The sequence below is a fragment of the Vigna umbellata genome, chromosome 9 (genome assembly GCF_029865625.1).
Source record: "Vigna umbellata cultivar VRB3 chromosome 9, Vumbellata_1.0, whole genome shotgun sequence".
NCBI lineage: Eukaryota > Viridiplantae > Streptophyta > Magnoliopsida > Fabales > Fabaceae > Vigna > Vigna umbellata.
Window position 1 is genome coordinate 17,710,125 of NC_142173.1, and position 13,874 is coordinate 17,723,998.

At 36.4% G+C, this 13,874-nt stretch overlaps 3 pseudogenes; all 3 read left to right on the top strand.

Annotated features, from left to right (window-relative positions):
- Positions 1-710: 710 nt before the first annotated feature.
- On the top strand, positions 711-2,542 carry LOC148192772 (plant-specific TFIIB-related protein PTF2 pseudogene; annotated as a pseudogene).
- Positions 2,543-3,580: 1,038 nt separating this feature from the next.
- LOC148192773 (plant-specific TFIIB-related protein PTF2 pseudogene) lies at positions 3,581-5,412 on the top strand (annotated as a pseudogene).
- Positions 5,413-6,454: 1,042 nt separating this feature from the next.
- LOC148192774 (plant-specific TFIIB-related protein PTF2 pseudogene) lies at positions 6,455-7,849 on the top strand (annotated as a pseudogene).
- Positions 7,850-13,874: the final 6,025 nt, after the last annotated feature.

Below are 13,874 nucleotides of genomic sequence, written 5' to 3' on the forward strand. Positions count from 1 at the left end.
TTGTTGTCTTTGTAATTCTGTTTTACTCTTTTGGGTCATAAAATTGAATCTAACTTAGGCTACCATTCAACTTAATGATGTGAAATGGCAAAACTCTGGTACTTTAGCAGCATTCAATTGCTAATGGAAAAGTGTGAACATGAGAAAAAGAAAGACATGATGGTGTATCAAACAGTCTTACAAGATATTTGTTGAGATTCAAGGGTTTGGGAATGCATGTGAAATAAAGCTTAGTGTTAGGGGCATTTGCTTTTGGGGTTTATGCAATATATTCTACCTTCGACTACGACTTCAATTAACTAACTAAATACCTGTGACTTCAATTAACTAACTAAAGTTGCAACATGCCTCTGATGTGTATATAATTATCATATAATTATATAAAATTTTAATAATTTATAAATTAGAATAATTATATAAATACTATACTATTATAATATTATTTATCATATAATAATATAATATTTGTGTATAAAATATTAGTTTATTGATAAATTATATTAGTCATTATGATATAGAAATCATCTTGAATAGAATTATATTTGTAAAATATATTTTTAATAGCTAGAATAATGTTATTTTTTACATTAATTAAATAAAATATAATTAAGTTTTAAAGACAATACGTTGTTTATAAATAACTTTGCTAGATTGAAAAGGGCTTATATACTCAATTTAATTAAATTTGTAAAACTCTTTGGAACGAGGGGTTTCATGTCTCCTTCTTCTTCAAGCTACTGTGACAAAACCTCATTCCTCCGCGACGATGAATCTGGTGCGTTGATATGTTCTTCTTGCGGTTGCATTCAGCAATTCGACCAATTTGAAGCCCAAATCGGCGGCATCGATGGTCCCCAGGGTACTTTCATCCATGTGGGCACCGCGGGTTCCGGCAGCGTATACTCTTATAGAGAGAGGAAACACTTTACCGCAAAAAGCACCATTGAGGAAGTAACCTACAGTCTAGGGTTATCTTCCAAGAACAGCGACGTTAGGAGCATGGTGTACACCATAACCGATGGTGAGTTTGGCCAGGGTGAGTGGTTCGGCGTGCTCATCGGCGCGTGCGCGTATGTTGTCATGCGGAGGGAGGATCGACCCTTGCCCATGGCGGAGATTGCCTCCACGGTGGGGTGCGACATCTATGAAATCGGTAAGATGATTCAGCGTGTTGTTGATATTTTGGATCTGAGACCTGATTTTCCGGAGTTTGACATTGTGCATTTGTTGGAAAGAACAATTAAAAATTCGAGTGTTTTTTCCTTTGTTGAGAGCGGTGTGATTGAGAAGATGCGGAAACAGGGGGTGTTTTTGATTCAATGTGCGGTGAAGTGGTTTTTGAGCACCGGCCGCCGGCCCCTTCCGCTGGTGGTGGCGGTCTTGGTGTTTGTGGCGGAGTTGAATGGGATCGTGGTGGTGATGGAGGAATTGGCTAAGAAAGTTCATGCTACGGTTTCAACTTGTAGGCTAAGATACAAGGAGTTGCTTGAGACGCTTGTGAAGGCTGCGCAGGTGTTGCCTTGGGGTAAGGATGTTACTGTTAAAAACATTGTTAAGAATGCGCCTTTGGTGATTTGGTATATGGAGAGGAAGGTTATGTTGAATCCTGGGGAGACTCAGGAGAAGAGGAAGGGTCTTGATCGAGCTGCGGTGGACTTGGAGGATGTGGTTGCTGAATGCTTGAGACATGACAATGAATTTGAATATGGCGTTGATGGCGTGACTTCGCGTAAGGATTTACAGTATTTTTCGTTGGAGAGTAAAAGGGATGCTGACAGAATGCAGATTTCCACTGAATGCTTGTCTGTGATGTACAAGAAGTTTTTAGATCAAAATCGTTGTGCTGAGCCATTGCGAGGGAGCGGGAATGCTCGGAAAAGGACTATTTTTCAGTTTGATATTCTGGAGTGTAGAGAGTGGTGGGATGGAAAATCTGAATTTAACAAGAAGCTTATGCTTAAAGAACTAATGGAGAAGGATGTTGGTGTGGATATAATGCCGCCATCATTTGTCAATGGTCAATTGAAATGTAAAATGAGGAAGGAGAAAATCAATGCTGCTAAGTTGCGGATAAAACGAATTATGCATCCAGTAGATGCTAATCTAGGTGATGTTTCTGTCCCTTTACGTAGCTCTTGTCCTGAAAGAAGGAGGAAGAGAAAAGGAATGGTAGTGGACGATGTTGATTGGGAAGACCTCATTATTAAGACCCTTGTTCTTCATCAAGTAAAAGATGAAGAAATTGAGAAGGGGCATTACAATACCTTACTGGATCTACATGTGTTCAACTCTGGCATTGTATGAGAGGTTCAGATATAGAGGCATTCTGTGAGAAATTTCAGATAAATTTATCGTAATTGTCAGTTAACATTTTGTCCAAGACAACCATCTAGAGCAGATTTTTTGTTGCTGCAAGTTTTGTACGAACATCTTTTTTTGTATGAATGATGATGGCAATTTTGTTTGTTACCTTTTAACAATTCAGGGACCTTAATGTACATACATGATATCAGGATACAATGATGATTCTATATTCATCTTATTTTGGTTCTGCTTTTACTATATTACTGTTCAAATTTTAGTTACAGCTTGTTTTTGGTGATGATAGAGTTTTGGAATATTCATTTTTAACCAATTGTAGGGTTTGGGAAGATTTGTTTTTAAGCTGGTCTGTTTATCAGTGGCTGTGACCGTAAATGCCTGTGGTTCCCACGAATTTGGAATGATTGTCCGAAACTGTAGCTACATATATCTATATAAGGTACTTGTATTTTAGTTTTAAATTCTATATTTGTATGTGTCATTTTCTTGACTAATGCAATGAACTTTGCACACTCAACTGGAGAGACTGTAGTTTATAATTACTTATTTTGTTGTCTTTGTAATTCTGTTTTACTCTTTTGGGTCATAAAATTGAATCTAACTTAGGCTACCATTCAACTTAATGATGTGAAATGGCAAAACTCTGGTACTTTAGCAGCATTCAATTGCTAATGGAAAAGTGTGAACATGAGAAAAAGAAAGACATGATGGTGTATCAAACAGTCTTACAAGATATTTGTTGAGATTCAAGGGTTTGGGAATGCATGTGAAATAAAGCTTAGTGTTAGGGGCATTTGCTTTTGGGGTTTATGCAATATATTCTACCTTCGACTACGACTTCAATTAACTAACTAAATACCTGTGACTTCAATTAACTAACTAAAGTTGCAACATGCCTCTGATGTGTATATAATTATCATATAATTATATAAAATTTTAATAATTTATAAATTAGAATAATTATATAAATACTATACTATTATAATATTATTTATCATATAATAATATAATATTTGTGTATAAAATATTAGTTTATTGATAAATTATATTAGTCATTATGATATAGAAATCATCTTGAATAGAATTATATTTGTAAAATATATTTTTAATAGCTAGAATAATGTTATTTTTTACATTAATTAAATAAAATATAATTAAGTTTTAAAGACAATACGTTGTTTATAAATAACTTTGCTAGATTGAAAAGGGCTTATATACTCAATTTAATTAAATTTGTAAAACTCTTTGGAACGAGGGGTTTCATGTCTCCTTCTTCTTCAAGCTACTGTGACAAAACCTCATTCCTCCGCGACGATGAATCTGGTGCGTTGATATGTTCTTCTTGCGGTTGCATTCAGCAATTCGACCAATTTGAAGCCCAAATCGGCGGCATCGATGGTCCCCAGGGTACTTTCATCCATGTGGGCACCGCGGGTTCCGGCAGCGTATACTCTTATAGAGAGAGGAAACACTTTACCGCAAAAAGCACCATTGAGGAAGTAACCTACAGTCTAGGGTTATCTTCCAAGAACAGCGACGTTAGGAGCATGGTGTACACCATAACCGATGGTGAGTTTGGCCAGGGTGAGTGGTTCGGCGTGCTCATCGGCGCGTGCGCGTATGTTGTCATGCGGAGGGAGGATCGACCCTTGCCCATGGCGGAGATTGCCTCCACGGTGGGGTGCGACATCTATGAAATCGGTAAGATGATTCAGCGTGTTGTTGATATTTTGGATCTGAGACCTGATTTTCCGGAGTTTGACATTGTGCATTTGTTGGAAAGAACAATTAAAAATTCGAGTGTTTTTTCCTTTGTTGAGAGCGGTGTGATTGAGAAGATGCGGAAACAGGGGGTGTTTTTGATTCAATGTGCGGTGAAGTGGTTTTTGAGCACCGGCCGCCGGCCCCTTCCGCTGGTGGTGGCGGTCTTGGTGTTTGTGGCGGAGTTGAATGGGATCGTGGTGGTGATGGAGGAATTGGCTAAGAAAGTTCATGCTACGGTTTCAACTTGTAGGCTAAGATACAAGGAGTTGCTTGAGACGCTTGTGAAGGCTGCGCAGGTGTTGCCTTGGGGTAAGGATGTTACTGTTAAAAACATTGTTAAGAATGCGCCTTTGGTGATTTGGTATATGGAGAGGAAGGTTATGTTGAATCCTGGGGAGACTCAGGAGAAGAGGAAGGGTCTTGATCGAGCTGCGGTGGACTTGGAGGATGTGGTTGCTGAATGCTTGAGACATGACAATGAATTTGAATATGGCGTTGATGGCGTGACTTCGCGTAAGGATTTACAGTATTTTTCGTTGGAGAGTAAAAGGGATGCTGACAGAATGCAGATTTCCACTGAATGCTTGTCTGTGATGTACAAGAAGTTTTTAGATCAAAATCGTTGTGCTGAGCCATTGCGAGGGAGCGGGAATGCTCGGAAAAGGACTATTTTTCAGTTTGATATTCTGGAGTGTAGAGAGTGGTGGGATGGAAAATCTGAATTTAACAAGAAGCTTATGCTTAAAGAACTAATGGAGAAGGATGTTGGTGTGGATATAATGCCGCCATCATTTGTCAATGGTCAATTGAAATGTAAAATGAGGAAGGAGAAAATCAATGCTGCTAAGTTGCGGATAAAACGAATTATGCATCCAGTAGATGCTAATCTAGGTGATGTTTCTGTCCCTTTACGTAGCTCTTGTCCTGAAAGAAGGAGGAAGAGAAAAGGAATGGTAGTGGACGATGTTGATTGGGAAGACCTCATTATTGAGACCCTTGTTCTTCATCAAGTAAAAGATGAAGAAATTGAGAAGGGGCATTACAATACCTTACTGGATCTACATGTGTTCAACTCTGGCATTGTATGAGAGGTTCAGATATAGAGGCATTCTGTGAGAAATTTCAGATAAATTTATCGTAATTGTCAGTTAACATTTTGTCCAAGACAACCATCTAGAGCAGATTTTTTGTTGCTGCAAGTTTTGTACGAACATCTTTTTTTGTATGAATGATGATGGCAATTTTGTTTGTTACCTTTTAACAATTCAGGGACCTTAATGTACATACATGATATCAGGATACAATGATGATTCTATATTCATCTTATTTTGGTTCTGCTTTTACTATATTACTGTTCAAATTTTAGTTACAGCTTGTTTTTGGTGATGATAGAGTTTTGGAATATTCATTTTTAACCAATTGTAGGGTTTGGGAAGATTTGTTTTTAAGCTGGTCTGTTTATCAGTGGCTGTGACCGTAAATGCCTGTGGTTCCCACGAATTTGGAATGATTGTCCGAAACTGTAGCTACATATATCTATATAAGGTACTTGTATTTTAGTTTTAAATTCTATATTTGTATGTGTCATTTTCTTGACTAATGCAATGAACTTTGCACACTCAACTGGAGAGACTGTAGTTTATAATTACTTATTTTGTTGTCTTTGTAATTCTGTTTTACTCTTTTGGGTCATAAAATTGAATCTAACTTAGGCTACCATTCAACTTAATGATGTGAAATGGCAAAACTCTGGTACTTTAGCAGCATTCAATTGCTAATGGAAAAGTGTGAACATGAGAAAAAGAAAGACATGATGGTGTATCAAACAGTCTTACAAGATATTTGTTGAGATTCAAGGGTTTGGGAATGCATGTGAAATAAAGCTTAGTGTTAGGGGCATTTGCTTTTGGGGTTTATGCAATATATTCTACCTTCGACTACGACTTCAATTAACTAACTAAATACCTGTGACTTCAATTAACTAACTAAAGTTGCAACATGCCTCTGATGTGTATATAATTATCATATAATTATATAAAATTTTAATAATTTATAAATTAGAATAATTATATAAATACTATACTATTATAATATTATTTATCATATAATAATATAATATTTGTGTATAAAATATTAGTTTATTGATAAATTATATTAGTCATTATGATATAGAAATCATCTTGAATAGAATTATATTTGTAAAATATATTTTTAATAGCTAGAATAATGTTATTTTTTACATTAATTAAATAAAATATAATTAAGTTTTAAAGACAATACGTTGTTTATAAATAACTTTGCTAGATTGAAAATGGCTTATATACTCAATTTAATTAAATTTGTAAAACTCTTTGGAACGAGGGGTTTCATGTCTCCTTCTTCTTGCAACTACTGTGACAAAACCTCATTCCTCCGCGACGATGAATCTGGTGCGTTGATATGTTCTTCTTGCGGTTGCATTCAGCAATTCGACCAATTTGAAGCCCAAATCGGCGGCATCGATGGTCCCCAGGGTACTTTCATCCATGTGGGCACCGCGGGTTCCGGCAGCGTATACTCTTATAGAGAGAGGAAACACTTTACCGCAAAAAGCACCATCGAGGAAGTAACCTACAGTCTAGGGTTATCTTCCAAGAACAGCGACGTTAGGAGCATGGTGTACACCATAACCGATGGTGAGTTTGGCCAGGGTGAGTGGTTCGGCGTGCTCATCGGCGCGTGCGCGTATGTTGTCATGCGGAGGGAGGACCGACCCTTGCCCATGGCGGAGATTGCCTCCACGGTGGGGTGCGACATCTATGAAATCGGTAAGATGATTCAGCGTGTTGTTGATATTTTGGATCTGAGACCTGATTTTCTGGAGTTTGACATTGTGCATTCGTTGGAAAGAACAATTAAAAATTCGAGTGTTTTTTCCTCTGTTGAGAGCGGTGTGATTGAGAAGATGCGGAAACAGGGGGTGTTTTTGATTCAATGTGCGGTGAAGTGGTTTTTGAGCACCGGCCGCCGGCCCCTTCCGCTGGTGGTGGCGGTCTTGGTGTTTGTGGCGGAGTTGAATGGGATCGTGGTGGTGATGGAGGAATTGGCTAAGAAAGTTCATGCTACGGTTTCAACTTGTAGGGTAAGATATAAGGAGTTGCTTGAGACGCTTGTGAAGGCTGCGCAGGTGTTGCCTTGGGGTAAGGATGTTACTGTTAAAAACATTGTTAAGAATGCGCCTTTGGTGATTCGGTATATGGAGAGGAAGGTTATGTTGAATCCTGGGGAGACTCAGGAGAAGAGGAAGGGTCTTGATCGAGCTGCGGTGGACTTGGAGGATGTGGTTGCTGAATGCTTGAGACATGACAATGAATTTGAATACGGCGTTGATGGCGTGACTTCGCGTAAGGATTTACAGTATTTTTCGTTGGAGAGTAAAAGGGATGCTGACAGAATGCAGATTTCCACTGAATGCTTGTCTGTGATGTATAAGAAGTTTTTAGATCAAAATCGTTGTGCTGAGCCATTGCGAGGGAGCGGGAATGCTCGGAAAAGGACTATTTTTCAGTTTGATATTCTGGAGTGTAGGGTGTGGTGGGATGGAAAATTTGAATTTAGCAAGAAGCTTATGCTTAAAGAACTAATGGAGAAGGATGTTGGTGTGGATATAATGCCGCCATCATTTGTCAATGGTCAATTGAAATGTAAAATGAGGAAGGAGAAAATCAATGCTGCTAAGTTGCGGATAAAACGAATTATGCATCCAGTAGATGCTAATCTATGATAACACTCTAAATTTACATATTTTTCTCTGTTAAAAATCATTTCTTAGATTTCTTTAGTTTTTAATTTCTTAGAATTAGGCTAGTTTTATGTATTTCTTTTAATACTTTAGAATTGTAAAATTTTATTTAAAAATAGGTTTTTAGATGTAATTTTTAATCTTTGATAATAATTAGGAAATTAGTATGTTTTTGAAATTCTTTTAATAAAAATGTTTGGTTTTAATTAGGTTTTAATCTCATAATTTTTTTTTTCTAACTCTTTTATTATTTTAGAATCTGGTTTGGGCTTGAACAGCCAGCAGAAACACTGGGCCCCGATCCATCTTTGGGCTATTTTGTGGCTGAATCTATTGAACAGCAGGGAGCAACGATTGGGCCAATTCTCCTTTAATGAAACGTTGCGTTTCAGAGGCTGTCATTGGGGGTCTCAGATTTGCAAATCATTTTGACAAAATGAAGAAGTCTTCGTGCATTTGAGTAAAAGAAAAGAACCTTCGAGCTAAGCTAGGGCTCCCATGAGTGAAGAGAGTTGAAGAGAGGAGCACATTACCTGCCCGGAGAAGATGACTGGAGCTGACCAGTGAGAAAGAAGAGCTGACCGGAGCTGCCACGTGGAGAGCTCGAAGCGTCACAGCAAGGTTCTCCATCTCCCATTTTTCTTTTTCCCCTTTCCTTTTCCCTCTTTCGTTTTCTTTTGTTTTTCTGACCCTATAAAAAGGGCTTTCACCTTGTAAATAGGATACTTTACACACTTTGAGATACACTCTCTGTTTATAGTTCTAAGCTCTTTAGGTTAGGGTTCCTTTCCGCTTAGAGTTCTCGACTTTTGGATTTTGTTGAGACGATCGCGAGGGTGACAGGCCGCGAGAGTCTTGGTGATTTCCGGTAGTTTGTAAAATTTTCTTTTCATGTTAATAAAGTTGAGTCTTGTGTTCTTGTTCTGTTCTTGTTTAGGTCTCGATTTTGTTCTTTGTTTTTTTTGATTTCTGTACTTGTTATGTGTTGAAAATGATTTGGATCCTGTAACTCTGCAATTCTATGGTTCCGTTTGGAATTAAATGTCTCCGTAGCGAGTATTCTTCATCGAGATGTCTTCTCGAGACAGAGAAAAGTCCAATGCATAAAAATTGATTCAAATATGTGTTTCTTGAATTTGTTTGTAAATTTTAGATTGATGAATAGGTTAATGAACATTGATTGGACAAATTAGTGGAAAGAGCCAAATTTAAAGTTCTGAAATATGACTTAGAATATCCTGGATTGGAATTCATATTATGAGGATGTCTTCCTGAGAGCTCTAAGCACTCTTTTATTCAGTCCAATGTTCAATTCACCTATGACTTCAATTCTGTTTTTTTGATTGTTATATTGCTTTTGAGTAGTTAAAATTTAGGTACTGTTATTGATTTGTTTCAATTCTAAATTCTGTTCTTGATTGATATTTGGTGATATATAGATTAGGATAGAGTGATCTGTATTGCTGAATTGGTTTCATTGCAAGTTGATTTCTGTTTTAGCCAATACTTCTTACTTTGATTTTTGTTTTCCTATGAATAGACTAGGTTTAGTAGATTAGATGTTGAACTGTCCACTCTTAGTCTCTTGTTCAGTTTTAGTTTTAGTTTCCTTGTGCTGTTAACTGTTAGCATTCATAGGTTAGTTTTAATTGCATTCAGTTCTCATTTTAGTATATGTTCTGTTTTGTTATACAGTTATTTTACAATTTAGATTAGGTTCCAGTTTTGTTTTGTTTATTTCTTTGCATTTTATTTCTTGATTTTTTTCTTTTATACAGATTTGATTCCTTTATTCTTTTCCCTTTAATTTCACTGTTTCATTTTCTATTTCCCCACCTTGTTTTTATAGTTAAATAGTAAATAATTGCAAGAATTAACTTTACACTCTGAAGCTTAATCATAGTTGAGTCCTTGGATTGATCCTTGGTTATCCCTTTACTACATTAGTGGGGAAACTGAGTTTGTTGGCTTTGATGCGACTAAAAGCGAGTTTAACAAATGGTGCCGTTGCCGGGGACTCGGCGAATTGAGTTTTAGAGTGTTAGGTTAGTCTTGTTTAGGTATATTTTCTTACTTGCATTTCTGTTTGTGTTCATATAGCTTAGGCTTAGGAGTGTAGAGTAGTCCTTGCATCTATATAGTTTGTATAGTTTCTCTTTTCTTTCATAGATTTCTTGTGTTGAATTCTGTACTAGAGGTCTGATTGGTGTTTTTTCCAGTGAGCTTTGGTAAGCATGAATTACTACTCTGTATATGATAATTGCTCTTTACCTTGTAATGCTCAACCACCAAGATTTGACCTGTTTTATGAGCCTATTCCTGAGAATTCTATGCAGCCAGCCAATCAAGCTTTCCAGCAACAACCACCATCCTATTTTCAACCTTATGGAGAGCAGTCACCCTGGCATGTGCAACAAGAGATGCCTCATTTATATTGGGACCAGTGTGTTGAACCAAAGCAGGAGGAAATTCATTCAGAACGGCCATGGCAGCCACAATTCTGTGATCAGTGGCAGCAGGGGATTCCAGCATATGAACTTCAAGGACTAACCAATCAAGTGGCAGAGTTAGTAGCTGTAGTCAACAAGTTGACTGGGAGAGCTGAAGAGGAGAAAGAGGCAGCAACCAATGAAGCATCAGTGATGGTAGCTGCTACCCCAGAGTTTCAAGTGATTAAGTGTCCAACCACCTCTGTAACTGTATATGCTAATCCTTCTCTCACTGATTCACATTCTGTTTTAAATTCTGTTAGTGATAATTCCAATTCTCTGATGAGTGGTGATTGTATGAATGCATCTGTTGATTCTGAATCTGTATGTGAACTTTATGTTGGTGATGAGAGTACTGAACCTCATTCAGAAATTGATTGTATTGTTGATTTGAACTCTGATTTGAAAGTTGAACCTGCTGAGCTTGAAGTACAAATTGATTTCAGAAAGTCCAAAGAGTATTTGAAAAAAATGAGGGAAGCTGCTGACCATGTTTTGGTGCTTCAGTACTATGAAATGGATTTTGATGCTGATGTGTGTGAGCCTGAAAATGATTTCAATGTGTTTGATCATATGCATGATGTGCCTGTAGAAGTTGTTGATTTTAGTCCTTGCTTTGATCATTCTAATATCATAAAATTAGCATTTTCCATTGATAGAGTTCATATACCTGTATCTAGTGTTTTTTATGATTGCACAGATTTAAATGCACTTCTTGATGATGAATCAGGTGCTCATGATGATAGATATGTAGTTTTTGATGATATGAAAGTTGATATGACTGATTTTGAAAATGCCTGTACTGATTTAGGATTAGAACTTGAACTTGAGTTTGCTGGGTTCTTAAACTCTTTAGAACTGAGTAATGAAAAACTCACTGGTTGTACATGCCTTGGGGGTGGTTGTGAAATTTGTGAAGAAATCAGTTCTGCCATATGTTCTGCTTCTAACTATTTTGCAGGTGCCAAAGAAGAGATCATTATGTTCAAGCTGGATGGAAATGACCCTGATGATGTAGCTAGTGATCAGAGAACACAGGTTTATTCTGAACTTAGCATTCCCATAGAATTCTCTAAGGTTCAATATGAATTTAATGCTTTGGATCTGTTTAAAGTTGAACCCATAGAACCTGCTCCAGATTATGTTCCTGTTATGCCTGCACACAGTCATATTTTAGATTCAGCCTGTTCCATTGAAAATATTGACATGCCTTATGCTGTTTCAGAGTTATGCACTGGTTTTGACATTATTCCAGTTGATGATAGCTTCACAATAGGTGTTCATTTAGCTGCTGATTTGATAGATGCTAGTGAGGTCATTTTTGAGGAGCCAGTACAGGTTGATTTTAAATTTGAGCTTCCTATCTGTTTGGGTGAGGTACAAACTAGCTTTGATAATCTTATGCATGAGAAACCCTTGCCAGATATTCTTGTTGTTATACCTGATTGTTCTGAAAAGCTGGATGAAATTTGTGTTGTAGAACATATTGATATTTTTGATGATTTTTATGATGTGTGCATTGGTCTGGACAACAATTTTGAGGATAGCTTTATGGACTGTGTTGAGTTCACTATGGATTTTGTTGTTATTACTAGGGAAGAGCCAACACAGGTGTTGTTTAACCTTGAAATTCTAGTTGTCTTATCTGAGTTTCCTTTGCAGTTTAGCTCATTTGATTGCTTGTGCATAGATCCTTTAGAGCCTGTTGTTAACCCTGCAGTAGTTATTGATTCTAAGGTTCTCAGAGCACCATTTGAGATTGAACGTATCCATACCCCTACTGTTTGCACTGATAATATTTGTCCCACCTTTGATGCATTGGTTCTTCATGAAAATGATCTTAATTTCACTTTTAACAAAGCTGAAATGTTTGATGATTCACTGATGAACATTGACTTTGATTTTGCTGTTGCAGCTAACATGACTAATATTGCCACTCATCTAAAGAAAGCTGCAGACACAAAGGAAGTGGAGATGGATGCAAGAGAAGGTATAAATGATGCTCAAAGAGCCTGGAATTTGCAGAATCAACAGCAAAGGAATGAGGAGATCTGGTTGCTACAGCTGAAAGCATTGCATGGAGAACTGATGTTGCTAAAGCTGAGAGCTGGGAAGGAGCTAATGCACATCTTGGCTGACAATGGAGAAAATCCAATAAGCTCTTTCTTTTCCCTTCCTTTAAATAGTAGTTATAGGTCTTTTATAGTAGTTTACATAGCTTTAAGTAGCATAATAAATAGTAGAGTAGAAAATATGTTGTTTTTCATAAAAATATAAAAAATTAACTTTGACTTGTGGCCAATCTGAATAAGTTCTTTTTCTTTGTAGCCTTGTAGTTTTAGTTTTCTTTTCCCATTTTTGTTCCTGTACATGTTGTGTTCTATTGCATTTTCTCTTCTGTTCATATACATTTTATACTCTTTTATGTTCAGTCTTAGTTCTATTTTGTTCTGTGTTTTCTTGATTAGTTTTTATGCTCTTTATTAGTTCTGTCTTGTGTATATCCATTTTTAGATCTGTTTTGTGTATATATGCGTTTTTTTTTCTCTGCTGTTTTAGAACCTTACCCATTCACACATTGAGGGCAATGTGCCTCTTAAGTGTGGGGGTGGGAAGGTATAGGTTAAAATTTTTTTTTTTTGTTGTTCTGACGTAAATAACCCTGTTTAGTATTAGTTTTAGTAATAAAATAGGGGTAATTTTTTTTCTGAACTGTTTTTCCTTTAGTTTAGGTATGCATTGGTTTAGTTTTAAATACCTAGAGTAGTTTCCCATTCTTGTTTTAGTCTGTAAATACCTATTTTTGTTACTGATCTATTTTAGTTTAGTTTTTAGCTTTGTTGATAATAGTTCTTAGGTTTTTACAGTTCATTCATTTTCTGGTTTATGTTGTTTTAGCTTAGGTTCTTTTACTGTTTTTTTTAATCTGTTTTAGAACTTCTTTTAGGTCCCTTTTCTTTGCTTATTTCTATTATTTTTGTCTTCCTTATGCTAGTTTCTTGCTCTGTTTTAGTTCTTCATTGGTTTCTATTCTTCATTTTATTTTCATGCTTTGCTTCAAGTTTTAATTAGGATTCTTTTCATAATTTGGTTCTATTTTCTTTCCGCTACTGTTTTTAAAATTTTTCTGAATCTGTTTAGCTTTCTTTTTGTCAATTCTCTATTCTGGTTATATTGCATATGTCAGGTAGCTTAAAGGAATAGTTTAGGTTTATCTTCTGTCAATATATTAGGTAGTTTAGGACTGATTCCAGGTTCCTTTTATTTCTCTAACCTTTGTTTCTATTCTTTTAGATTCTGTTTTATGCTTATCTTCATTCTTTGGTGATGTCATTCAAATTTTAGCTTTATTTCCTTAGATTAGAATTGTCAAGAGTAGACTTAGCTTTGGATTTGGGCAGAAGTAGTTCTAGCATTAATTTTTACAGTCTTTAGTTCATTTCAATTCAGTAATTTTTACATAGGATGAGTAGCAAGTCAGTTTTAACAAATTTTAAACCCTTGAGAGATTTTGGGCC